This window comes from Dama dama, chromosome 25 (genome assembly GCF_033118175.1).
Source record: "Dama dama isolate Ldn47 chromosome 25, ASM3311817v1, whole genome shotgun sequence".
Lineage (NCBI taxonomy): Eukaryota > Metazoa > Chordata > Mammalia > Artiodactyla > Cervidae > Dama > Dama dama.
The window spans coordinates 34,134,340-34,158,463 of NC_083705.1; the positions used below are offsets into that span (position 1 = coordinate 34,134,340).

Consider the following 24,124-nt stretch of genomic DNA (forward strand, 5'->3'; position numbering starts at 1 on the left):
ACTTGTTTGACATTAAAACTTGCAGTTGGAATTCCGTTTTCCAGATGTACATTTTTAGTTGAGTACCATGTTTATGTGATCTTTAATTTTCAGACAAACTAGGAAAAATTGTACTAGTAGAAAATATGAATAAATAGAGGCAAAATATCATGTGTACATGATAAATCAAGTTGTTGCAATAAATATATCTGAGTTTTTCTGTGTTCATCTGCTTCTAGATTATTGATTTTTAATGTCTCCTAATACTTGTTAGTTGATAAGTGATTGCAGTGCCAATATCTTAAATTTATGAGATAAAAATTAATTGATAAAATATTTCTATTAATTTTGTATTTCTGCAAATTGGAAAAAAATATTTCATTATTCAATTTTATGGTGGGAAAGCTTGTCTTACCCATATGGGAACATAGTTTAGGACATAGCTTAGGTTCCCTAAGGCCTTCACTGGTGGCTCAGATGGTAAAGAATCTGCATGCAATGAGGGAGACCCAGGTTCCATCCTTGGCTTGGGAAGATATGCTGGAGAAGAGAATGACTACCTACTCCAGTATTCTTGCCTGGAGAATTCCATAGACAGAAGAGCCTGATGGGTTACAGTCCATGGGGTTGCAAAGACTTGGACACAACTGACTGACTAATACTTCTGCAAATTGGAAAAAATACTATATTATTCATTTTTATGGTGAGAAAGCTTGGCCTACCCATTATGGGAACATAGTTTAGGATCACTGGAGTAGGTTCCCTAAGCCCCCTTCCAGCTATAACATTCCATGCATCACTACTTTTCAAGTGTGGCCAAGCAAGATCCAGGCACATGCAGTTGGAGAGAAATTCTCTTAAAAATGAAATTTAGCTGTGGGCCACTTTCTGTTAATTGAAATGGGAAAAACAGCCTTTTGAGGACAAGTGAAACCGTTTAAAATGCATGAACATTTTTTCCCCAGCAATAAACTTTAATGGTTTATCAAATCTCTGTTTAATCAAATCTTCATCCAGAAAGCTTCATTAATTCATTATATTAATTTATTCCAGTGGCTACTCTGTTAGGAAATCTCTGTGTTCCAGGAAAACAATGAACAAAATGAACAAAACAAAAGAAAGTTCTCATCATAGTGAAGCTACATTAATGAGAGAAATATAAAATAAATAAAATACAAAAAATAGTAGCATATTGAAAAGCAGAGACATCACTTTGTCAACAAAGGTCCATCTAGTCAAGGCTATGGTTTTTCCAGTGGTCATATATGGATGTGAGAGTTGGACTATAAAGAAAGCTGAGTGCCGAAGAATTGATGCTTTTGAACTGTGGTGTTGGAGAAGACTCTTAAGAGTCCCTTGGACTGTAAGGAGATCCAACCAGTCTGTCCTAAAGGAGATCAGTCCTGAGTGTTTATTGGAAGGACTGATGTTGAAGCTGAAACTCCAATACTTTGGCCACCTGATGGGAAGAACTGACTCATTGGAAAAGACCCTTATGCTGGGGAAGATTGAGGGCAGGAGGAGAAGGGGATGACAGAGGATGAGATGGTTGGATGGCATCACCAACTCAATGGATATGGGTTTGGGTGGGCTCTGGGAGTTGGTGATGGCCAGGGAGGCCTGCCGTGCTATGGTTCATGGGCTCGCAAAGAGTTGGACGCAACTGAGTGACTGAAATGAACTGATAAGTTTTATTGAGAAAAATAAAGCAGAGATGGGGGAAAGTGTAATAGGGGTTGTAGGGGTGAATTTAAGATATGGTAATCAGGCAAGCATTCACTGTTTGGGTGACTTTTGAGCAAAGATGGGAAGGTCTATGTTGGAATCCAAGGTAAGAGAGTTATAGTTGAAGAGCCCTAAGGAAGGTGTATCCCGTGTGATTGGAGTAGACGGACTAAGGCTGAGGTTGGTGGAAGATGGGATCAAGTCATGCAGGGACTTGTAGGTCATTTAGAGGACTTCACTTTTATGTAGCAATGGAAGCCAGTGGAGGATTTTGGGTAGAAGGTGGCATCATTCTTATTTTAAAGAAGCACTCTGTCTGCTTTTTTGAGATGAAGCTGTAATGGGGCAAATGTGGAAGGAGAATGAGTAGGGAGAAGTCCTTGTGATACTGTTAGATGACAGGGGTTCCAAGGTGGTGCAGTGGTAAAGAGTCTGCCTGCCAATGCAGGAGACGCAAGAGACTCAGGTTTGATCCCTGGGTTGGGAAGATGCCCTGGAGAAGGAAATGGCAACCCACTCTAGTATTCTTGCCTAGAAAATTCCATGAACAGAGGAGCCTGGCGGGCTGTAGTCCATGCAATCACAAAGAGTTGGACATGACTGAGCACACAGACACACACACACACGCATTTAAAAGATAAGCCAATGGCATCTGCTGAAGAGATCAGATGTGTGGTGTGAGAAAAACAGAGGAACCAGGTAAGACTCCAAAGTCACTGTGTCTCTAAAGGCAAACTCTTCCTCGCTCGCAAATATTCCTATATCAATCCCAATAGTTTATTAGGTGCATGATTATAATATACTCCTTAGAGTTGTCAATTGCTCATTTTCTTCTCTCCCTTTTAGAGGACACAAAGATCATTATAGCAAGGACAGGGAGCCACATCAAGATGACCTACAATCTATTATCTTGCAAGGAGTTTACTGACTCAACTGAGTCCACCATTCTCATTTGGTCCTCATTTTGATTCATAAAATTACCTCTGCTTTGTACTATGTTTGAATGGAATTTCCCATCTGGCCTAGTGAGCTCTAATCCAGTAATACTTCTACCAACCGGTGTGCTCTATACTCACGGGTCAGTGCTTTGTATAGTTAGCACATGAGTCATTGCTTCTAGTTATGACAATAAGATCTTATTAAGGGTAAGTCTACAAACACCCAGGGCATGGATGATGATAGAAATTGGCTTTGTGAGGAATAAACAGGTAAAACTCTAGATGATTCATAAATGTTAGGTATTTATTATTTTTATTGCTAATTACTGTAGTGCTTCACTGTTCATTACAGTAGCCACTAGCCACATGAAATTATGTAAATTTAAAGCTAAATAAAATAAAAAATTCAGTTCCTCAGACCCAGCTATATTTTAATTACTCAATAGCTACATGTGGAAACAAACTGTGGAAAATTCTTAAAGACATGGGAATACCAGACCACCTGACCTGCCTCCTGAGAAATCTGTATGCAGGTCAAGAAGCAACAGTTAGAACTGAACATGAATAACAGACTGGTTCCAAATCAGGAAAGGAGTATGTCAAGGCTGTATATTGTCACCCTGCTTATTTAAGTCATATGCAGAGTACATCATGAGAAATGCTGGGCTGGAAGAAGCACAAGCTGGAATCAAGATTGCCGGGAGAAATATCAATAACCTCAGATATGCAGATGACACCACCCTTATGGCAGAAAGTGAAGAACTAAAGGTCCTGTGGATGAAAGTGAAAGAGAAGAGTGAAAAAGTTGGCTTAAAACTCAACATTCAGAAAACTAAGATCATGGCATCTGGTCCCATCACTTCATGGCAAATAGATGGGGAATCAATGGAAACAGCAGCAGACTTTTATTTTCTTGGTCTTCAAAATCACTGCAGATGGTGTTTGCAGCCATGAAATTAAAAGATGCTTGCTCCTTGGAAGAAAAGCTAGGACCAACCTAGACAGCATATTAAAAAGCAGAGACATTACTTTGACGACAAAGGTCCATCTAGTCAAAACTATGGTTTTTCCAGTAGTCACATATGAATGTGAGAGTCGGACTATAAAGAAAGCTGAGTGCCGAAGAATTGATGCTTTTGAACTGTGGTGTTGGAGAAGACTCTTGAGAGTCCCTTGGACTGCAAGGAGATCCAACCAGTCTGTCCTAAAGGAGATCAGTCCTGAGTGTTTATTGGAAGGACTGATGTTGAAGCTGAAACTCCAATACTTTGGCCACCTGATGGGAAGAACTGACTCATTGGAAAAGACCCTGATGCTGGGAAAGATTGAAGGTGGGAGGAGAAGGGGTGACAGAGGATGAGATGGTTGGATGGCATCACTGACTTGATGGATATGAGTTTGAGGAAGCTTCAGAAGTTGATGATGGATAGGGAAGGCTGGCGTGCTACCTTGGGGTTGCAAAGAGTCGGACACGACTGAGTGACTGAACTGACTGACATGTGACTACTATATTGAAGACCACAGAATGGGGAACATGTACATTATTGCTGGTGGTTCTATTGCAGACTACAGCTCTAGAAAATATCTTCTATCTTGTTACTGATTACAGAGGAGAGGAAGTGAGAAGTTGGAGGTCACTATCCCATTCAGATAAGCTAGGTTTCACCCTAGGCGAATCCCCCTTCCTAACCAACTTGGAAATATTTTTTCTTGTAATGATCACTGTATACACTAGGTTTCTAAGGGCTTTCCAATTACCTTCATTTCTTAATGCATCTTTTAAAGGCAATAAGTGCAATTACAATATTGTGTGAGTATGTGTATACTAGAAATCAAGACCCTCTCACCACAGTCCCATGAGGACACATGTCTTTGGCTTGGTACAGCTGTTAGAATTTTTCAAATGACTTTTGCCTGAACTTAAAAAAATTAATGTACGTTTTAAAGGAAATGAATCCCACATGTTTTGGTTTATTTATACTTGTTCTTCCAACTTTTGATTTGAGGATGACTTGCGGTGTCTGAAAAATCTTTGGGGACTTTCAAATGAGGGTTAATATTAATTTCCCCTCCAAAATAGGAAGTTAGGTTTGGTCACGGGTAAATGATAACAAAATCCCATGTTTAGTTAGCCTTCAAAGCTCAGATTTGCCAGTTTGGAGTGGGCGTCAAACTTGGCAAGGGGTATTCTTCATTCATGGGACTAAGTCCATTAATGAATTCTTTTCAAAAGAGAAAGGACAGTGTTGGAAGATTTACAGTAAAACATTTAATTGTGAATTATATTATGCTAACCATGGACCATATATACTTTTGAGACTCTTTACAAAGGAATAACTGTAGGCTGCCAAGCCTGCCACCAGTTGTCCTTTTGAAGATGCTGCAGTGAACTGGCAAAACTACAAGCTCATGCCAACTCACTTTAGGATAACATCTGAAACCTTCTGGAACTTTGTTGAGTAGTGCAGCTAGATAGTCATTGTTATTGCAGTGTATCTCAGGACTCTACTATTCTGGCTACCATTGATAGGCCTACACAAGCCCAAAAGTTGGCAAGTAATAGAGGCATGTACTTTCAGCCCTTGTATTAGATAATGTTTGGCCAAGAATACCAGATCCCCCCAAAATAAGTGGTACCATACATTGTGGTCTTGCCTTATACCAAGTACAGTGCAAAAATTGAACAAAGTTGTGCCTAACATATACAACAGCTCTAATTGGTAAATAGTAATATACTCATTTTTTAGTTTTGTAAAATGAAGCGTGTGTGTGTGCTCAGTGGCTCAGTCACGTCCAACTCTTTGCCACCCCATGGACTGTAGCCCACCAGGCTCTTCTGTCCTTGGAATATTCCAGGCAAGAATACTAGAGCAGGTTGCCATTTCCTACTCCAGGGGATCTTCCTGACCCAGGGATTGAACCCATGTCTCTTGCATCTCCTGACTTGGCAGCTGGATTCTTTACCACTGCACCACCTGGGAAGCCCAAACTGAAGCTTGTTTTATCAGAAATCGTGCCTAGAAGCAGAATCACATGGAATTTTCTGATTTTGATGCTATTTCTTTTTTAATACATTATAATTTCTCTAATTTTTTCCCTTGATTTTCAGTTTAAAACCCATATAAAAATGTTATTTAGATTATAATAAAGGAGGCATAGAAATGGGCAATGTGTATTTGAGTCATCATAGTAGAAGAGCAAATAGAAGCTGCTGCAAAAGTGGACAATCTGACAGGGTATCTGGAAGAGTTATGCAACAAGTCCCCTACATATGAATGAGTTCTGTTCTAAGAGAGTGTCTGTAAGTCCAACAAAGTTAGCCTATGCTACCAATTAACACAATCAGCTCTATACCACTGCCTTTAAGCTTGCTTCCAGACATCCTGGGCTTAAAGATACTGCACTGCTGTACTCTCTACAGCACTATACAGTCAAGTACACAAGAACACAACCACTTGAAGAGGGTGCATACATGTGCAATGTATGCCAAACACATGAACTGACTTACGTGATTGGTTATGTGAATGCATGTTCGCAGTTTTGAAATTTCGCAATCTGAAGGTTTGTATATAGGGGACTTGCTGTAGTTGTCTCTGGGGCATAATTATAAATAAATAGCTGTGTCCTGGATATGTCTTCCAATGTCTGGCCATTGGCTGTTGAAAGAACTTGTTGCTGTTATTGTTGTGTTGTTTAGTCACTAAGCTGTGTCTGGCTCTTTGTGACCCAGTGGACAGTAGGCCACTAGGTTCCTCTGTCCATGGGATTTCCCAGGCAAGAATACTGAAATGGGTTCCCATTTCCTTCTCCAGGGGATCTTCCTGACCCAGGGATTGAACCCAAATCACCTGCATTGCAGGCGGATTCTTTACCACTGAGCCACCTGGGAAGTTGTTACTTATTCCCGTGTCCCCTTTTAATAAATCCATTCACTGGTGAACAGTGGTGCTATACCTTTAATACTGAAACCTCCTACCTGCTTAATGAATATTCATTATGCCATTGTGAGTTCTAACTTAAATCCTGAAAGTATAATTGTCTAATATACTATCTGATCTATAAAAGTTCTCGGCAGACTTTAGGATAATGTTAGTTCTTTTCTAGTCCCTTCTTTGTGTTTATTTGTACTTAAAAATAAGTTGGAGTTTCCAGACTTCCATTCTAGTCTAGTACACTGTGTTAGTTTCTTCCTTTAATTATAAATTCCATTTTATAACGATTGCAAATTCCAAAGAGTACATTTCAGGGAAGTTATTACAGTTCATTTGAGGATAAAACCATTGGCATTTGACCTCATGTCACCATTTGTAGAATGCTACAACTTCTCAGAAATACATTGCCTTGTCAAGTCTTCTTACTTAATTAAATCTTCCTGTAAATTTCTTGAAGGCAAATTAACCAAATAGCAGCAATTGAGGTGGTAATACTTCTTTTATATTGAGTAGAGTCTTGGACATGAATACTGAAATGCTCAGCATCTTTGATGATGCAAAATAAGAACAATGAGTTTGATGGAGAAATGTCCTCTTTCTTTTTTGATAACCAGCCCTCAGCTTTGTTTATCATCTCATTCTGAGATGATATGTTCAGGGAAGAACAGATCTACTATTTCCCTGGGCAACCTGAGGCCTCAGTCCAACCGGAATCCAGAACTTGGATTAAACTCATTCCTAAATATGATTCTTGTAGCAGGGTCTTCACTGCATGCCTTAGACCTGGGAAACAGGGCCCTGTGCCTTAGGGAGCCCATTCCTTTGTCACCATGTTCTAAGTCTCCTGACAGTGCCTGGGACCAGTGGGGCCCAGCAGTGCCATCAGGGAGATGTTCCCTGAGCCTGGCTATGGGCCTGCTATGCTCCTCTCTCCTCTATAGCACTCAGAATGACCCTCCTCCACAGCACAGGCAGGGACAGAAGGTCACTCTGGAATCGTGGGGTTGATTCCAGTAAGGGAAAAAAGGGACAGTGTATGTGAGGGTCTGGGGATAGGAAAGTTGTGGAAAGACCTATTTTGACCTGACTCCACCGAGAAAATGAACTTTCAGGTGAATAGGAGGGAACAGTTGTTCTTAGTGCAGTGGCAGATGTTGTCCCATCTGATCTAGTGTCCTAAGGGCTGTCATGGACACTGATAGATGTCTTTAAAAGAAAACTGAAGAGCTCATTCCAAGGAGCTGTGAAGCTTGGGGCTGGAGGGGAATCCCTATCTCCTGCAAAAAGCTCTATAAAAAGATTCTACTCTAGCACTTGGTAAGTCTTTGCAGATAATCCAGTATCAATCACAGCACACCAGGGCCAAGTTCCAGGGCTATATTCACTGGTGAAGATGGAAATTCACTGCCATGAAGCTTGGTTATATTCAGACAAAAGCATTTACTTAAATCACCTTGTGGGTAACCCATGTGTGCACGTGTGCTAAGTTGCTTCAGTTGTGTCTGACTTTTTTGGCCCTATGGACTGTGGCTTGCCAGGCTCCTCTGTCCATGGGATTCTGCAGGCAAGAATACTGGATTGGGTTGCCATGCCCTCCTCCAGGGGCTCTTCCTGACCGAGGGGCTGAACCTGCATCTCTTATGTCTCCTGCATTGGCAGGTGGGTTCTTTATCACTAATGCCACCTGGGAAGCCCAGTGTTTTGTTTAAGATGATCCAACCACCACTTTGACCTTGAGAAACCTTGCTGATGGGCGGTAATGGTCCATCTCAGCTAATCTCTTCTGGCTCAAGATTGAATATCCTTCTTTTTTTCTTTTAGTAATTACACTTACAACTTAAGGATGCTTATTTAAATATAAAAAAACACCTGTAAACTTTATTGCTGTGTGATATTTCCATCCTCTCTCAATCATGATAAGCTCTCTCACAAGTTTTAATGACTCATTAAACATTCCTCCACCTCATTATTTTTGTTTGGAATTTTATGCTTTTTAAAAAATATTAAACATTTTTTTCTAAGACAATAGTGAATTAATTTGATTAACACATTTTATATCAGCTTTTTATATTTTTTGCCTTTCTTCCAGATTCACTTGACTGCCAACTAAAATATGTCTTGAATAAGAATTATATGTATAATGTGTAAGTGTGAGCACAAGTATGTTTTCAAGTGTGTATGTGTGTGACTCAGTGGGTTGTGTGTGTAAGTGTGTGCATGTGTGGGTGTGTGGGTAGACTTTGTATATCTGAAATTATTTTTATTTTGCTCTCAGCCTTGCATGGCTGGGTATAAAATTATAGATTGATACTTATTTTCCCTTGCCTACTTAAAGGTTTCCTCTAGTTTCTTCTGACCTCTATTATGCTGAAAATAATCTACTCTTAGATTTATTGTCATTACCTGTAAGTAATCACTCTTTTTCTGTTGCTGGCTTTTAAGATCATCTCTCTCTCTCAGTTATAATGTTTCCAAGTGTAGATTTATTTTTATTTAATCCTCTTGCTTCTTGGTATCCCTTAAACCTGAGAACTTAGATCTTTTTCTATAAGTCTGGAAATTTCCCATTAAAAATTTCTTTAAATTTTGCTTCTCCATAATTCTCACTTTTATTCTTAAGAACTTCTGTTTTGTAAATGTTGGAGCCTTTCATTCTAGATTTTTAACCATGTTTATCTTTGTTCATGCTAGAATTCATCAATTGTATGTTTTAGTTCATTAGTTCATTTTTGTGTTGGTTTGTCTAGAAATTATCCCATCTATAGCGTTTTCAAATTTATTACTGTATTTTACATTTCCAAGATTTATAATTGGCATTTCTATCTATCTTATCCTATCTACCTCTGATTTTTCTGTGTTTTTTTTGTTCAATTATTTTTCTGTTCTATTTAAATTGAAATTATTTCTTCAGTTATCTCTTTTACATCCTTGATACTTTAAGAATGTCTTTATCAGACTGTTTTATAAATATCATGTAGAAGAGCTCTACTAATGAATTATTGATTTTGTTTTTTTAGTATAAGATCATGTTTTAATTACTGATCATTTTTAGTATCAGATTTTCTTCATTTATTTTGAAATTTTTGTATACTAGTTTATTTCTCTCTCTGTCTCTGTCTCTCTGATCCGATCTTTGTCACACACACACACATGCACACACACACGCTCATCCCTGTCATACACATACATGTGCTCTCCCACCCTGGCCTATGCACACACACATGGTCATCCCTCTTGTTCTAGGTTTTGTAGTTCCCTCTGTTCCTTTTGTATCTTCAATATAGGGCTAGATTTTGCAAACACACTTTGAAGTTATGGCCCCTATGAGCTGTTTGGACATAGGACAAATCTAGGCTGAATCTTGAAGGCAGCTTGTTTCAGTTTTAGAAAATGAAACTTTTTTTTCCCCCCACAATGCCTCCTTGAACCCACAATGTCTACATATTCTTAGCTTTCACCAGCAAACTGATAGATCTTAGATTCCCCCTACTTCTTTTTGCAAGTGGAGGAGGTTCACCAAATCCATGGTTCTAAGTAGAAAGTGAAACTGAAGTCCTCCTCCATGATCAGAGGACTACTTTTAAATTAATGAGCTCTGGCCCAGCATTGCTACATTATTTGTGACAACTACAAAACACAGAAAATTGACTTCAGCTTCCACTCACCACTCTGTTTCTCTTCTGTTTCTCATCCACATAGATAGCCGTCTTACATATGATCCCAGTTGTATTTTGTGTTTAACATTTTATCTTTCATTGCTATTTGTTGGAAAGAAGGTTTCTTAGAAGCATAAATTCTCAGCATCATGTTAGCCTGGAAGCCTCCTTCTCTTTTCAGACTTCTTGAAAAACTAGTCCATTTTTAGCATCTCTATTTCTTCCTCACCAATTAAGTCCTCCACTTGGAATCAGATATCTGCATACACAGCACTGATGAAATTGCTCTTCCCAGAGTCAAAGAAGACATCCAATATTTTTCCATATTATCTGTTTAGTTGTTGGCAGAAAGTTCTTCTACTTTCCTGCTTATTCTTATAAGCAGTGTAACCCAAGGGAACTTTGCAACCTAAAAATCCTAATAAACATAGACCTGTAAAAATTGGCCTTTTAAGAGGTAAAGGAAAATCCAGTCGTGTTTCTCACTTTCTCACTTGCCTAAATGCTTTGATGAACAGGTCCCATACCTGTGAGACAAAAGCTAAAATTGTTTACCTTGCCATGTTCATGTTCTGCACACTCCTTATTCTTTTGTCCTCTATCACATGCTCTTCCAAACCCATCTCAGATTTTATGCCCCAGTACCAAGCACAAGTGCCTTCATCTCTGCACACTGTGCTATGTCCTTTGTCTGCTGTACCCTCCTGTTTCTGCCTAGTTCCCCTGGCAAACTCCTAACCTACTCTCCAGAGCCAAGTAATGTATCCTAATGTATTTCTTTATGAATATTTTCCCTATGTATATTCAACAGTATTTTAAGCAATACTAATTGATAACTTTTTATAGATGTTATTCTGTATGTTGAGAATTTAAAGTGGGCAAGAGCAGACATGCTCCATGCCCAAATATTAATGAGATAAATGGAAAATTGCATTTGTGATAGAATTTCTGTCAAAAAGTCATGGTACTATTCAAGCCTGTAATTAAGGAAAATTGATGTTGAGGAAGAGATTTTCTTGACATTTCTGCAGAATTAAACACCCCTTTCTCTGGTATTGTATGCATGGTTCTGTTGTTACAATCATCAGTGTGGATTTCAATTTGTTCATATGTCTGTCTTCTTTGGAAAAAAACCCCAGATGCTGGGGAAGATTGAGGGAAAGAGGAGAAGAGGGCAACAGAAGATGAGATGGTTGTGTGACATCACTGACTCAGTGGACATGAGTTTGAGCAAAATCAGAGAGATAGTGAATGACTGGGAAGCCTGGCATGCTGCAGTCCATGGGGTCTTAAAGAGTAGGACATGACTGAACAGCAGCAACAACTGTCTTCAGCCCCAAGATGTGAAATGCTTACTCATTTCTGAATCTGTCTTAGTCAGATTATCTGACAGATAGTAGGGATATATTAAATAAGAAAAATGATGAACTATTTTTCTGATTGAATTAAAGAATAACTTTAGTATGAGTTATAGTGAAAATTATAGAGAAATAATTTTTTATTCCCATTATTTACTTTCTCAAGAACAAGACATCCACTGTTTAGTTGCTCTGCAGAAAACAGTACCGTTCTCTAATAATTATAAGCTTTTTAGCATTCTTTCTTATAGGTCACAGACTATTCTCGCAGCTACTTGCTAGCTTTGAGGTTAGAAAATGAGGGAACAGCATTCACTAGTCTAATTATGAATTATTTCAAAGGTCAGAGCATAAGAGCACATGCTACACTAGTGCCTTTCAGAGAATGGAAAGTAATGAACATCTATTTGATGAAATAAATATTGTAATGAGGAGAGCAAAAATAGCCAAGCAACTATATCAGACATTTCTGGAATAAACAAGAGAATGATAAGGAAATGTTAAATAAGCCTTCTCTCATTTTCTGATCCTATATATTTTAAAATATTGTAGCATGTAAAACTTATTCTAGAATGGGTTCTACATTGATATTAATCCACTTCTTCACACTGACATTAAGTACATTGAGCACGGTCCAGATATTAAGTACACTGAGCATGGTCCATACAGAGCCAAGACTGTTTCTGTACAGTCCAAACCCACTCCCCTCCCCCTTTTCTAAAACTAGGTTGAAGATAGAAGTTGTAGCTGATTCACTTTATTGTACAGCAGAAATTAATAAAGTTGTAAAGCAGCTATGCTCCAATAAATTAAGAAAAAAAAGTTGTACTTTGGGTTTTGACTCATGCTTTCATCCTAGTGATCTGGTATTGAATGCTTCTTTAGAACCCACTTCTGGGACCTGTAGCAACCACAGACAGGCTAACAGAATGCTTGATCTGCATTTACATGTCTGGGCATGAAGTCCTGACTTCAAGATGTCCCAACATTTTCTTCATGACTAAGGGTGATCCAGGGATCCTGCAACCATTTGTTATTCTCTAACTCTGTGTTAACTTCGACACCTTAAGATCTTGATAAACTCCCAAAGATGTTAATTACTCTTATTTTCTGTTTTGATTACAGCCATCCTAGTGGGTGTGAGGAGGCAGAAGGCAGGAGGAGAAGGGGACGACAGAGGATAAGATGGTTGGATGGCGTCACTGACTCGATGGACATGAGTTTGAACAAGCTCTAGGAGTTGGTGATGCACAGGGAAGCCTGGCGTGCTGCGGTCCATGGGGTGGCAAAGAGTCAAACACGACTGAGTGACTGAGTGGGCGTAAGTAGTGTCTCACTGTGGTTTTGATTTGCATTTTCCAAGTGACTAATGATAGCGAGCAACTTGTGCTTATTGGCCACTTGAATATCTTCTTCTGAGAAATGTCTATTTAAATCTTTTGTCCTTTTTTGTATTGGGCTGTCATTTTACTATTGAATTCTAAGAATTCTTTTTATATTAGACCCATATCATTTATATATAATTTTCAATTATTTTCCCCATTCTATGAGTTGTCTTCTTACTTTCTTGATAGTGTCTTTTGAAGCATAAAATTTATAATTTTGATGAAGGCTGATTTTTCTATTTTCATTTGGTTGTTGCATTTTTGGTGTTATATTTAAGAAACTGCTAATCTGATTTTGATTGAAAGGTCATGTAGGTTTACATCTATGTTTTATTCTAAGAGTTCTGTGGTTTTAACTCATGATTAGGCCTATGATTGATTTTGAATTAATTTTTGTATATGATGTGAATAGGGTTCCAACTTCATTTGTTCAAATGTGAATATCCAGGTTTCCTAGCTGTATTTTTAGAAAGATGATTTTTCTCCCTTTGAATGGCCTTGACACTCCTATTGAAAGTCAACTGCACATACATATATGGATTTATTTTTGAACACTTAATTCTGTTCCATTGGTCTATATGCCCCTCCTTATGCCAGTACCACACTATCTTGATTACTGTAGCTTTGTACTGCCTCTTGATTGCTATAATTTAGAAATCAGAAAATTTCTCAAAAATTCTCTATTTATGTTTTTTTCCAGATTGATTTGGCTATTTAGGATCCCTTGTATTTTCATATTAATTGTAGGATCAGCTTACTCACTTACACAGAAAAACCAGTTGGAATTTTGATTCAGATTGTATTGAATTTATAGATAAATTTGGGAAGTATTGCCATCTTAACGATATAAAGTCTTCAACATAGGCTGTTGAACACTTTCAGCAATGTTTCATAGTTTCTCTTTGTATAATCCCTCTATCATTGCTCATATGGCCAGCTTTGGATTCTGTTACTGCTTGTTCTGGGAATGTAGTAATTATTCATTCCTTATAGTAATCAGTCTTGGCATCTAGAAGTAGTGATAGAAGAAGTGCAGGCATTGAGGGACTGAGTGGTGAAATGCTGAAAGGAAAAGGAAATTTCAGATAAAAACCAAGAGATAGGGAAAGGAATTCTACTTATGATTTTGATTGAAATGACTTAAGTAGTTAATGAATAAATAAATTCATGACAACGTCAGCTACTTGAAATTAACTTTTTATTGAACCAGCAGGCATCTCTTAAAATATCACTCTTGAGAATTAAATTCAGTGATAATATTCAATGATAAATCATTCTTGAAAATTAAATTCAATGATAATATTGCTATTATTCAGATAATTTATCGAATCTCTTGTTTTGGATTTGCACTCAAGGAATGCTCTCATGGTGGCATTCTGATGATCATTACTACTTTATTAAAAGAATTGAATGTAATTATAATATAAAAATGTTACTTTTTAAATGGAATTTGGAAATTATAGTGATACTGTATTGAGATATTAACTTGTGCTTAATTTTAGGGATATTTTTTCCTTCCCAGTTCCTAGAGGGTAGATGGGCTCTTTTTGTTCTTTTGTCTTAGAGAGGCTTTTTGTTTTTTCACTGAACAGGGTTTCCTGTACACAAACTCTCTTTCTAACTTTGGCATATTTGTAATTTTGGGAGCATGGGGTACGTAATGAAGAGTACTAATAATGGAATGTAATGGGTTTCCCTTGTGGCTCAGCTGGTAAAGAATCTGCCTGCAATGCAGGAGACCTGGGTTCAATCCCTGGAAGATCCCCTGGAGAAGGGAAAGTCTGCCCACTCCAGTATTCTGGCCTGGAGAATTCCATGGACTCTGTAGTCCATGGGGTCACAAAGAGTTGGATACGATTGAGTGACTTTCACTTTCACTAGTAATGGAAAGGCACATGGAGGAACTAGAGAGACTCAAAGCAAGAAGTGAAACCAGGCTGCAGAATGGATGAAAATATTCAGATTTTTCTGGGGGTTGGGACCTTTGATTTATTCCTTTAAAAATGACCCAGATGGTTGGCCAAGTCCTTCTTGATAACAGAAGGCATAGTTTCATATGGATACTGGGTCTTGGGTATTGACAGTTCCAGCCTTGGTCAAGATTCCTATGCCCAGTGAAAGCACAGAGGTTTAACCATGAATGAGGACTTGGGACAGAGATAATATTAGGGTTACCAGTGTGTCCCCAAAACCTGAGAAAGCCTACAAATATTTGTACTATGTAGCATTTCTAAGTTCTGCATATAATTGTGGTGGGTAGAAGGGAATGGTATAGGAAGAAACCTCTTCTGAGGTATTCTGAGTTAGATTTAATTAAATTTTTTTTAGATTTAATTAAATTTAATAAAATAAAGTAAGTGACGTTTCTGGCATAGCCTGAGTACTTTGTAGAATAAGATTCACCCTGGAATACTTGTTGTGATGTAAGTTCCAAAGTAAGACCTCTGCAGTTATATTAAACTATTGTGAAATAAAACAGTTTCTTCAGGGGGTGACTTTGAAGTGCAGCCTTCATATGGATATAACTTTTCATCTCTGTCTCATAATTCTGAAATAGCCTGGTGTTCATGTGGGCCAGGATTACATGTAGTTTAGTGTGTGGTGTGATTTGAAAGATGTTGGTAGTAATGGTCATGTTTCCTTTAGCTCTGGCTTCTCTGATCTTAAGTGATTCCTGCTACTTGAAGCCATACAAGAGTTTTCTGGGGCACAGAATATACAAATTGTGGTTCTCTCTTCCTTAGTTTTAATCACTCAAGGCAAAGGCTAACTTCAGATACAGTTTTACATTAAGCTTTATAAATATAAAATTGATATGAAAATCATAAATTTCGTTGTTAGATAGAAAAATTATTATTAGTATTATGCCCTTTGGTCCTGGCCTTGCAAATCTAAGTTCCCATTCCTCATGTCAAAGGGCACATAAAGGACAATCACAGGTAAAAGCTTGACTCTAAGGTGTTTCCTCATAGTTTCTTCAACTTGACTGCTCATTCTGTTGTATTCTGTTCTCTTCTCTTCTCTTTGGCACTTAAGTGCTTAGGGTTTTTAATTTTGTCCCAAGTGCCAGTTGTTGGCCCTCCTTTTTGGCTTTGTGATCTTTGATTGTGTAAGCTGGATCTTCTGCTATTGGTTCCCAATCCACAATTCTAAATTTCTCATTTACCCCCCTTTTTAGTGCTTTCATCAAGAAGAGACCCTTGGTCTATTATTAATAGTTTTGGTTCTCAAGGACCCACACCATCTTCTGGGCTCACCTCGGCCTAACAGTCACAATCAGGTACATCCATTTATCCATTCATCCACCCTTCTGTATAGTCTGCTTGTTTGTTAGGTAGATTTGGGGAGGCATAGTGAAATGTACAAAAGCTGTACTTAGAATCAAAGTACTTGGGAGAAAAAAGATTATTATTCTGGAAAACCTAGACTAGAGAAGACTATAGATTGTGCCCCCCCAAATCGTATGTTGAAGTCCTAAACCTGGTACCTCAGAAAGTGACCTTATTTGAAAATAGGGCTGTTGCAGATATAATTAATATGAAGTCACCCTGGAGTATGAAAGTGAAAGTGTCATTCGTTCAGTCATGTCCAACTTTTTGCAACCCCATGGACTGTAGACCACCAGGCTCCTCTGTCTATGGGCTTTTCCAGGCAAGAATACTGGAGTGGGTTGCCATTCCCTTTTCCAGGGCATCTTCCTGAACCAGGGATTGAACCCGGCTCTCCTGCATTGCCGTCAGATTCTTTACCATCTGAGTCACCAGGGAATTGAGTATGACTGGTATCCTTATAAAAAGGGTAAATTTGGACACATACACTGACATAGAAACAATGCCATGCGAATGTGAATGCAGAGATTAGGATGATGCATCTACAAACCAAGGAACCCCCAGCAGCCAGCAGAGAGGCCTGGAAGAGGCTTCCACTCTGTCCTCAGAAAGAACCAAGCCCTGCCAAGACCTTGATCTCAGGCTTCTAGCCTCCAAAACAGGGACAATAAATTTTTGTTTTTTAAGCCATAAGTTTGTCAGTTTGTTATAGCAACCCTAGCAAACTAATACATGATCTTAAATATAAAAGTTGTTTTTCTACTTAGATAACTTCTCTTTTTTCAAAATCATATTTTGAATGTGATTGACTGTGTCATGTAAATGACGTAGACTTTTTAACATTTTCTTAACCATCCAAGTTGAATGTTGAATACTGTTTTTCTACATTTAAAAATATCAACCAATATGGCATGTGTGGGATATGGAATGGCCCTCTTGGTTCATAAGCTCCACCTGTTTTATACACAAAGTGCTTACTGAGCAAATGAAATTCACAAGTTTACCACCTTAAACTTACTTTACTCATCTCCCTTTCTTAGTGGTTTGACCTTGACTTCACTCTGATTTTGATTCCTTAAATGGGAGAAAATTTGGCATGGCTCCCAGTTGTATTTGGCCTTTTGCAAGTTGTCTTCCTTAGAACTTCCTTCCTCTCTTCTCTCCCACCCCCTTCAGTTAATTCAGCAGTGATTTATTATTGACTACCTCAGCTGCAACCTCTGTACATTTTCTTCAACAGCTACTTCTAAGGGGTCCATGTTAACCAGACACTGTGCTCAGTTCAGTTCAGTTGCTCAGTTGTGTCCAACTCTTCGTGACCCCATGGACCGCAGCTAGGTCCTGGAAATACAGAAGTCCACGAGACACAAACGATCCTTGGAAGGAAACTTCGATACTATATTGAGATTTATAAAAGAATCAAAGTATAACATTTTGTGGCCTAAATTTTTGTGCCATCTCCTTTTTACTGTAAAATGATTATAGTGGTTTTAATAATGCACCAATTCAGTCATGACTATATATCTCCTATATACATACCAAAGAGGTCCTGATACCCTGTGTATGTAAAATTATAGAATCAAGGTTTCTTTCAGGCTAATATTCTTATTATCCCAGCAACCCAAAGGCCCTTCTCTTGCTAAAAAAATTTTATCCAAATAATACATGCACATAATAAGTGAAATCATAGAAGCTTTCTTGTTGAAAAACTCTCCCTTCTCTAATCTATGCCCCAGAGGCAACAACGTTCAACTCTTAGAAATTTTCCTCCTGCTGCTTCCTCCGTATTTACAAATGATATTTCTGTATTTCTTGATATCCATTTTAGATATGATTTACTGAGTTCCTGTTGTCATAGTTAAAATTTTGTCCTTCCCAGCACACCCCATGTCATCACCAACATTCCAATATGCCATCTCATCAGCCTCCCCTTAGTGTTCTAAGGTACATCTTGGTTAAATAAGCATGTCAACATTATTATGTTTATGTAAATAATAATCTTTGCTATTCTGGGTTCCTTTCTCAGACAACTTTTGTCTTTACCTATGATTAATAATTGCCGTTTTGAAAGATCCTTCTGTTTAGTGTGTAGACTTTGAAGAATCCCCCTGTTTTCAACGTGGTATCTCCCCAAAGCTTTGCCTGCCCTGATGTTAGTGGCCCTAACCCTGAGCCCCTCAAGGTTCCGCTGAGTGAAATGACTCATTTGGATGGGGGAGGGGTTTTCACATGCAGATACTAAGATTGTCATTTCCTCTACTTTATTCAGTCAGTAACCAGGCCTGCATCTACTTAGAAGCATCAATACTTTTTCTTACAGTGTAATTTTAAAAAAGATTTGGAAAAGAAGATAAACTTAACATGCATATTCAGAAGTCCACAATTCCTCTCTTAATGAATCATTCATTTCTCTCTGGTGGACTCAAGACCCAGAGGCAGTCTCTCCAAGTACCCCCACCCCACCCTGCAGTGTAGGCTCATGCATTCTCATTGCAAGCATGTGATATAATACTTTACAATTTTCTTTCTTCAGCTTCTCTCTCTCTCCCTCTCTTCCAACCTCTTCCATTTTACAAGTGGTTCTTAGATTCAGGGGCAAATGTAAAATGGTACTGGTATTGGGTGAAGATTCTTACAAGCATGAATTGCATTTACTGTAACAGGAAATTAGAGAGTCAGTAGTCTCCATGCTAATAACTTCCCTCACCTCAGTACATCTATGACAAATGAAATAGTTTCTGAATTGATAAAGCAGAACAGATTATACTAGCGAGGAAAAGAACTTTCAGAGTCCAGAATGCTGAGGGATTAATTTGTTATCTGAGTTCATTCTCACTGATGGCCTGAGTTTACATAGCAATACATTTGCATAATTAAATGAGATGCTACCCTCAGTTCAGGTGCTAACTGAGAAATGGAATCTAAATTGGGACTCTGGCAAAATTTAAACTTTCTGGGTAGAAGTGGCAGCAGCCTTCAATAATGATATATCCAGATTGCTTTATTTTTGTAATTTTATGGATCTTTTGCCATATATATCACATACCAGGAGTTCTGTAAGTAAATTAGCTCTCCAACAGCAAAGTAACTTTATGACAGTGCTAGCTAATAATTTCAGTATTAATGGAAAAGAAATACTATCAAGATGACCACTATTCATACTCAGATTCTAGGAGGACAGACAGTGTCTTGATTATGGAACAGGGCTTGTCAAATAGTGTTCCAAAGATCCCCCAAAGTATTCAACCATTGACACGGCCTGATTTAGTTCAGGCAGGGGCAGTCTCTAATGGCTCTCCTCTGGATCACTCTGATTCCATTCTCTAGGAGAGCAAGAGTCTATCATCTAGAAATTGTCCTACCTCATATATATTCAGGCAATGAAAAGATCCATGATATACCTACAAGCAACCTATATCATAAATACATCTTACCTGAGAGGAAAAGCATTTGCTTCATGTTAGGATGTAGCAGTGGGTGAGACAGACATAGGATCTTATATGTCTAAAGGACCATACTATCTCCAATGTCTCGCAGAGTGTGGACACTTGACAAATATCTGCTAGTTGGCAGCATATCTTTTCCATCATGAAACTTACAGTCCACCTGGCAAAGAAACCATATAACAAGAAATTATGATGAACTATGATAAGTACAGAGGAAAGTAGGGAGTCAGTAAGAGCTCCTGGAGAAAGTGATGTTGGAGTGAAGGATGGGTGGGACTCAGCCAGCCTTCAGCGGCTGTATGGGTAATAGCTAATGGCAAGAGGGGACCACTGCAGCCAGGAATGTTCCAGCAGGAGAGGTAGCGTGAGCCAAGGCTTGGAGAAGAGACAGAATTTGGAAAGAAATTGACTATAACTGGACAGTAGAATGAGTGGATATCTAAAAATAAAGAGGAGGCAGTAAGGGAGAGTTGTAAAATCTGCGTTCAAGAGTTTGGACTTGATTCTAAATGCCGTGGGTGACTATTGAAGGTTCTAAGTCAGGGAGTGACAGAACCGAGCATGTCAGCTGGCAAGACTCTTTCACAGGGATTTGGATACTTGAATTTTTGTGGAAAGACTGAAGGGCAAACATCATCTCTTTCCTTGGCCTTATTCCAGGGTATATTTTTGAATATTGGCAAATTAAAATTTATAACTCCTACTGAAACTAAAATAACTCCTTGGATCTGATTCTGCCTACACTACCCTTAATTACTTTCCAGAATCCGTGTTAAATTGACACGTGGTATTTATTAAGGTGGAATCCATTTCTCAACGCTCCTGGAAATCAGGGCATATCAAAGAAGTTGCTCAGGCCCAAAGTATTTCTTTCCAGCTGTCCCCATTGGCTTACGGATAACATTTCCTAATCTTGTGGGGTTTGAGAATTTGTTACAAAAACCCATGTTGGACTGGATTTAATTCTCAAATTAGGATATATCATTTTGCTAAGGCAATATCCCAAGTTGATATTTACTCCTTTTCAAGATCACTAGAATTTTTAGAGGCTATCTTGTTCCACCCATCAAGTTGATGAAGGAGGCCCCTGAAGTCGTCTCTGGTAAAATGGAACTCGGTGATTATCGTGAGAGCCCTTGTTGTAATGTCTCCCACTGTTTCCCATCAAGTGAACATTTATTAGTGCTGGAATATCATTGCCTGCCATTCTCCTGACTGAAAACAAGCCTTGTAGCAGTGCCAGGATGACTCCTCCAGCTTTCCTCTTAGAGCAGTGGTTGTGACTGACTGACTTTCTTTGCCTTCTGTCTCCCCTATGTTTTCCCTGGGCTCCATAATAGAACCCAGTGATGTAAGAAACACAGAGAAGGCATGGTAATCAGGTGGACCTGGGTTTCAGTCTTAATTTTATTATCACTCAATATAATATCTGTGGCATACTATTTACTTTCTCAACTTCACTGTCCTCACTTGTAAAATGGGGTAACACTATCCAATGCAAGACTGCTGTAAGGATGAAATGAGGTGATGTGAATGAAGTGCCTAGCACAATGCCTGGCACATTTAATCCTCAATAAATAGCAGATGATGCTACATTTATGAGAAAGATGTCAGTCTTTGGCATTCTGTCATTAGAAAACCAAGTCTGGACTTTAAAATTAGCCAGCACGCCAGGCCAGAGGAGCATATGCAAATCACACGCAGATGTGGCCTTCACCCTGGCGAGAGTCTCAAAAGACTGCTGCTTTCTGTCATCAAAAAGAAAATGTCACAGGGATTGAGGAAGCAGTTGTCTGTGTGAGAGACCTGAGGTATTGTGTGTGTTTTTTGTTTTAAACTGACGTATAGTTGATGTGATATTTTTTCCTCTTACTGATTCTTAGTGTCCTCATCTGTAAAACTAATTATGTTGTTCAGTCGCTAAGTCATGTCCGAGTCTTTGTGACCAACCCCATGGGCTGCAGCATGCCAGGCTTCCCTGCCCTTCACTATCTCCCGGAGTTTGCTCAGATTCATGTTCATTCAGTCATTAAATAACTTCCAAATAGTTTAAATTCCATTTTTCTAAAGTACCAGGGTCATGTTTTAACCACATTACAATTTTACCTTAGGCTAAGGCCATTAAATATCTAGGTAGAGCTAAGAACACAGTTGTATAGTCTTGTGTATGTATATGTGGTACCCACACAGCACATAAAAAAAAAAATCCATAAAATTTGAGAATATTTACTTTTGGTTCTTATGTTGTTCAAAAATTTCACCACAGTGGTTTAAAAATCCCTCAAGTTGGTGAATAACTAATTTTACTTTTAGTTATTTGCTAATTTTATCTTTAGTTTCTTGTTTTTACTAACTTGGTATTTATTTTTACTAAAGAATACATCAAAATAATTAAACTGGTTCGTGTACAAAAAAACTCAATTTAATTGTTTATATGTATAGCTTTAATTTTTTTTGGAAGCTTAACTCTTAACTTCTCTCAAAATTCTTTCTCAGTATTCTTCCCAGGTTTACATGTATTTTTCTTGGTACAGTGGATCTTTGCTTCTGTTATTAGTAGCTTCACTGGTCAGAAGTTTATCAGGCAAGTACTAGGAAAGTGGCTGGGAAAAGAAAATTAAAGTTTAGAACAAGAGCCACGAGGAAGGTAATGGATATTGTGGAGCTGAGAAGAGAGGCATGAGAAGGTTTGGGAGCAGAATTTGAAAGCAGATGGTAGAGTTGGACTGTCATAGATAAGGATGCTGTATGGTATTTAAGACTTAAAAGGCTGGACCAGCAGAGCCAGAGTGCTAGGGATAGATGAAACTGATGATCAAAAGCAGGAGATTGTTGCTGAGTAAGAAGGGCCAGAGAATAAATGAAAACTTAAGGTCAAGATGAGGTCCCAGTTAGAAAAATTACCAGGAGAGTGGCAGTAGACACATGTCCAAGAGATAAGAGACCTTTGAAACTAAAGCACAGTCTATTTCCTGCTGAAGCAGGAAACAGATGATATCATTTACGGACCAAAAGCATCCCAAGGCCTTGAGGGTTAAGATCAATGCCATCCTCAGCTAGCCACCGTCCTAATAGATATCAAGAGTAGGAGAGGGGCTAAGGGGTGCAGAGGGTCCTTCTGAGATGCTCAAGTATTTTAAGGTATGTGTTGATTTTGTAATCATATTTTCCAAAGAAAAATTTGTCGTGGGTGTCTTGACATTATGGTATAGAGTCTGACAACAGGAAAAAAATTTAATATGAGGACACTTTCAAAATATTCAGGCCAAACAGTTGCTGCAGTTACTCTGGACTATAAAAAAAAAAGACAGGAAAAGTGATTTTATGGAGCATAAAGAATAACATAAAAATATAAACCTCAGTCTCCCACAACAGGGATTAACTCAGTTTATGGCTCCAACAACAACATAAATAAAATGTAGCACATCTTCTAATAGACTAAGATTGAAATGCTTGACTAGGTCACTGTGGTCATAAAAAACAAAGACTTTAAGGCTGTTAATGCTTTATATCTTATTTTAAAGAAAATATATATCATTGATTTCTCAATTAATCATAGAGTACTAAAAAAAATGTAAAAAAGGAATATGGTCAATAATACTGTAATAACTTTGTATAAGGACAGGTGGTGATTAGAATTACTGGGGTGACCATTCCCTAATGAATTTAAATGTTAAAGCATGATGTTATACACCTGAAACCAACTTCAACTATACTTCAACAACAACAAAAACCCTCTAAGATTCCACAATTGAAGAAAACATAGAAGCGTGATGATAGAGTCATTTTGATCCTTAAAAAGGAAGATTGTGCTTAGTCACTCAGTCGTGTCCCACTCTTTGTGACCCCATGGACCGTAACCTGCCAGGCTCCTCTGTCCATAGGGGAAAGAACACTGGAGTGGGTTGCCATGCCCTCCCCCAGGGGATCTTCCCAACCCAGGGATCGAACCCAGGTCTCCCACATTGCAGGTGGATTCTTTACCATCTAAGCCATCAGTGAAGCCCCAAAAGGTAGATTAGTCTGACGCAAAATAATACACCCTAACCCTGCTGGAGAAACGAAGTAACTCCTGAAGCCCCTTTTGGAAAGCGATATTCTATTCCAAGTCACTTTTAAGTCAGTAAATCAAGATGATTTTCTGTTTGATCTGCAGTCGATAATGTCCTAATGATTTTGTAAATATAAATACATCCTTGGCAACACTGTGCTGCAGGGGAGTTTTACTAGTCAAGTCTGGGGTCATAGAGCAGTAAGAAATTTTAGAAAGGTGAACATTACTAGAAATGAAATATAGGTGTGTCCAATTTTTTTCTTTGTGATCTTAAATATTTCGTGATAACTTCAAAGAATCCTACTTATAAAAATTTCCGTTC

General features: G+C 38.4%; 1 long non-coding RNA gene across 3 annotated transcripts in view; it reads left to right on the top strand.

Annotated features, from left to right (window-relative positions):
- The window catches only part of LOC133046814 (uncharacterized), a 172,791-nt gene that overhangs the window by 40,709 nt on the left and 107,958 nt on the right, over nt 1–24,124 (top strand). For all 3 annotated transcript variants that reach the window (XR_009690564.1, XR_009690566.1, XR_009690565.1), the window contains exon 4: nt 12,714–12,909. This is a non-coding gene — a long non-coding RNA (uncharacterized LOC133046814). The remainder of the gene's footprint in view (nt 1–12,713; nt 12,910–24,124) is intronic.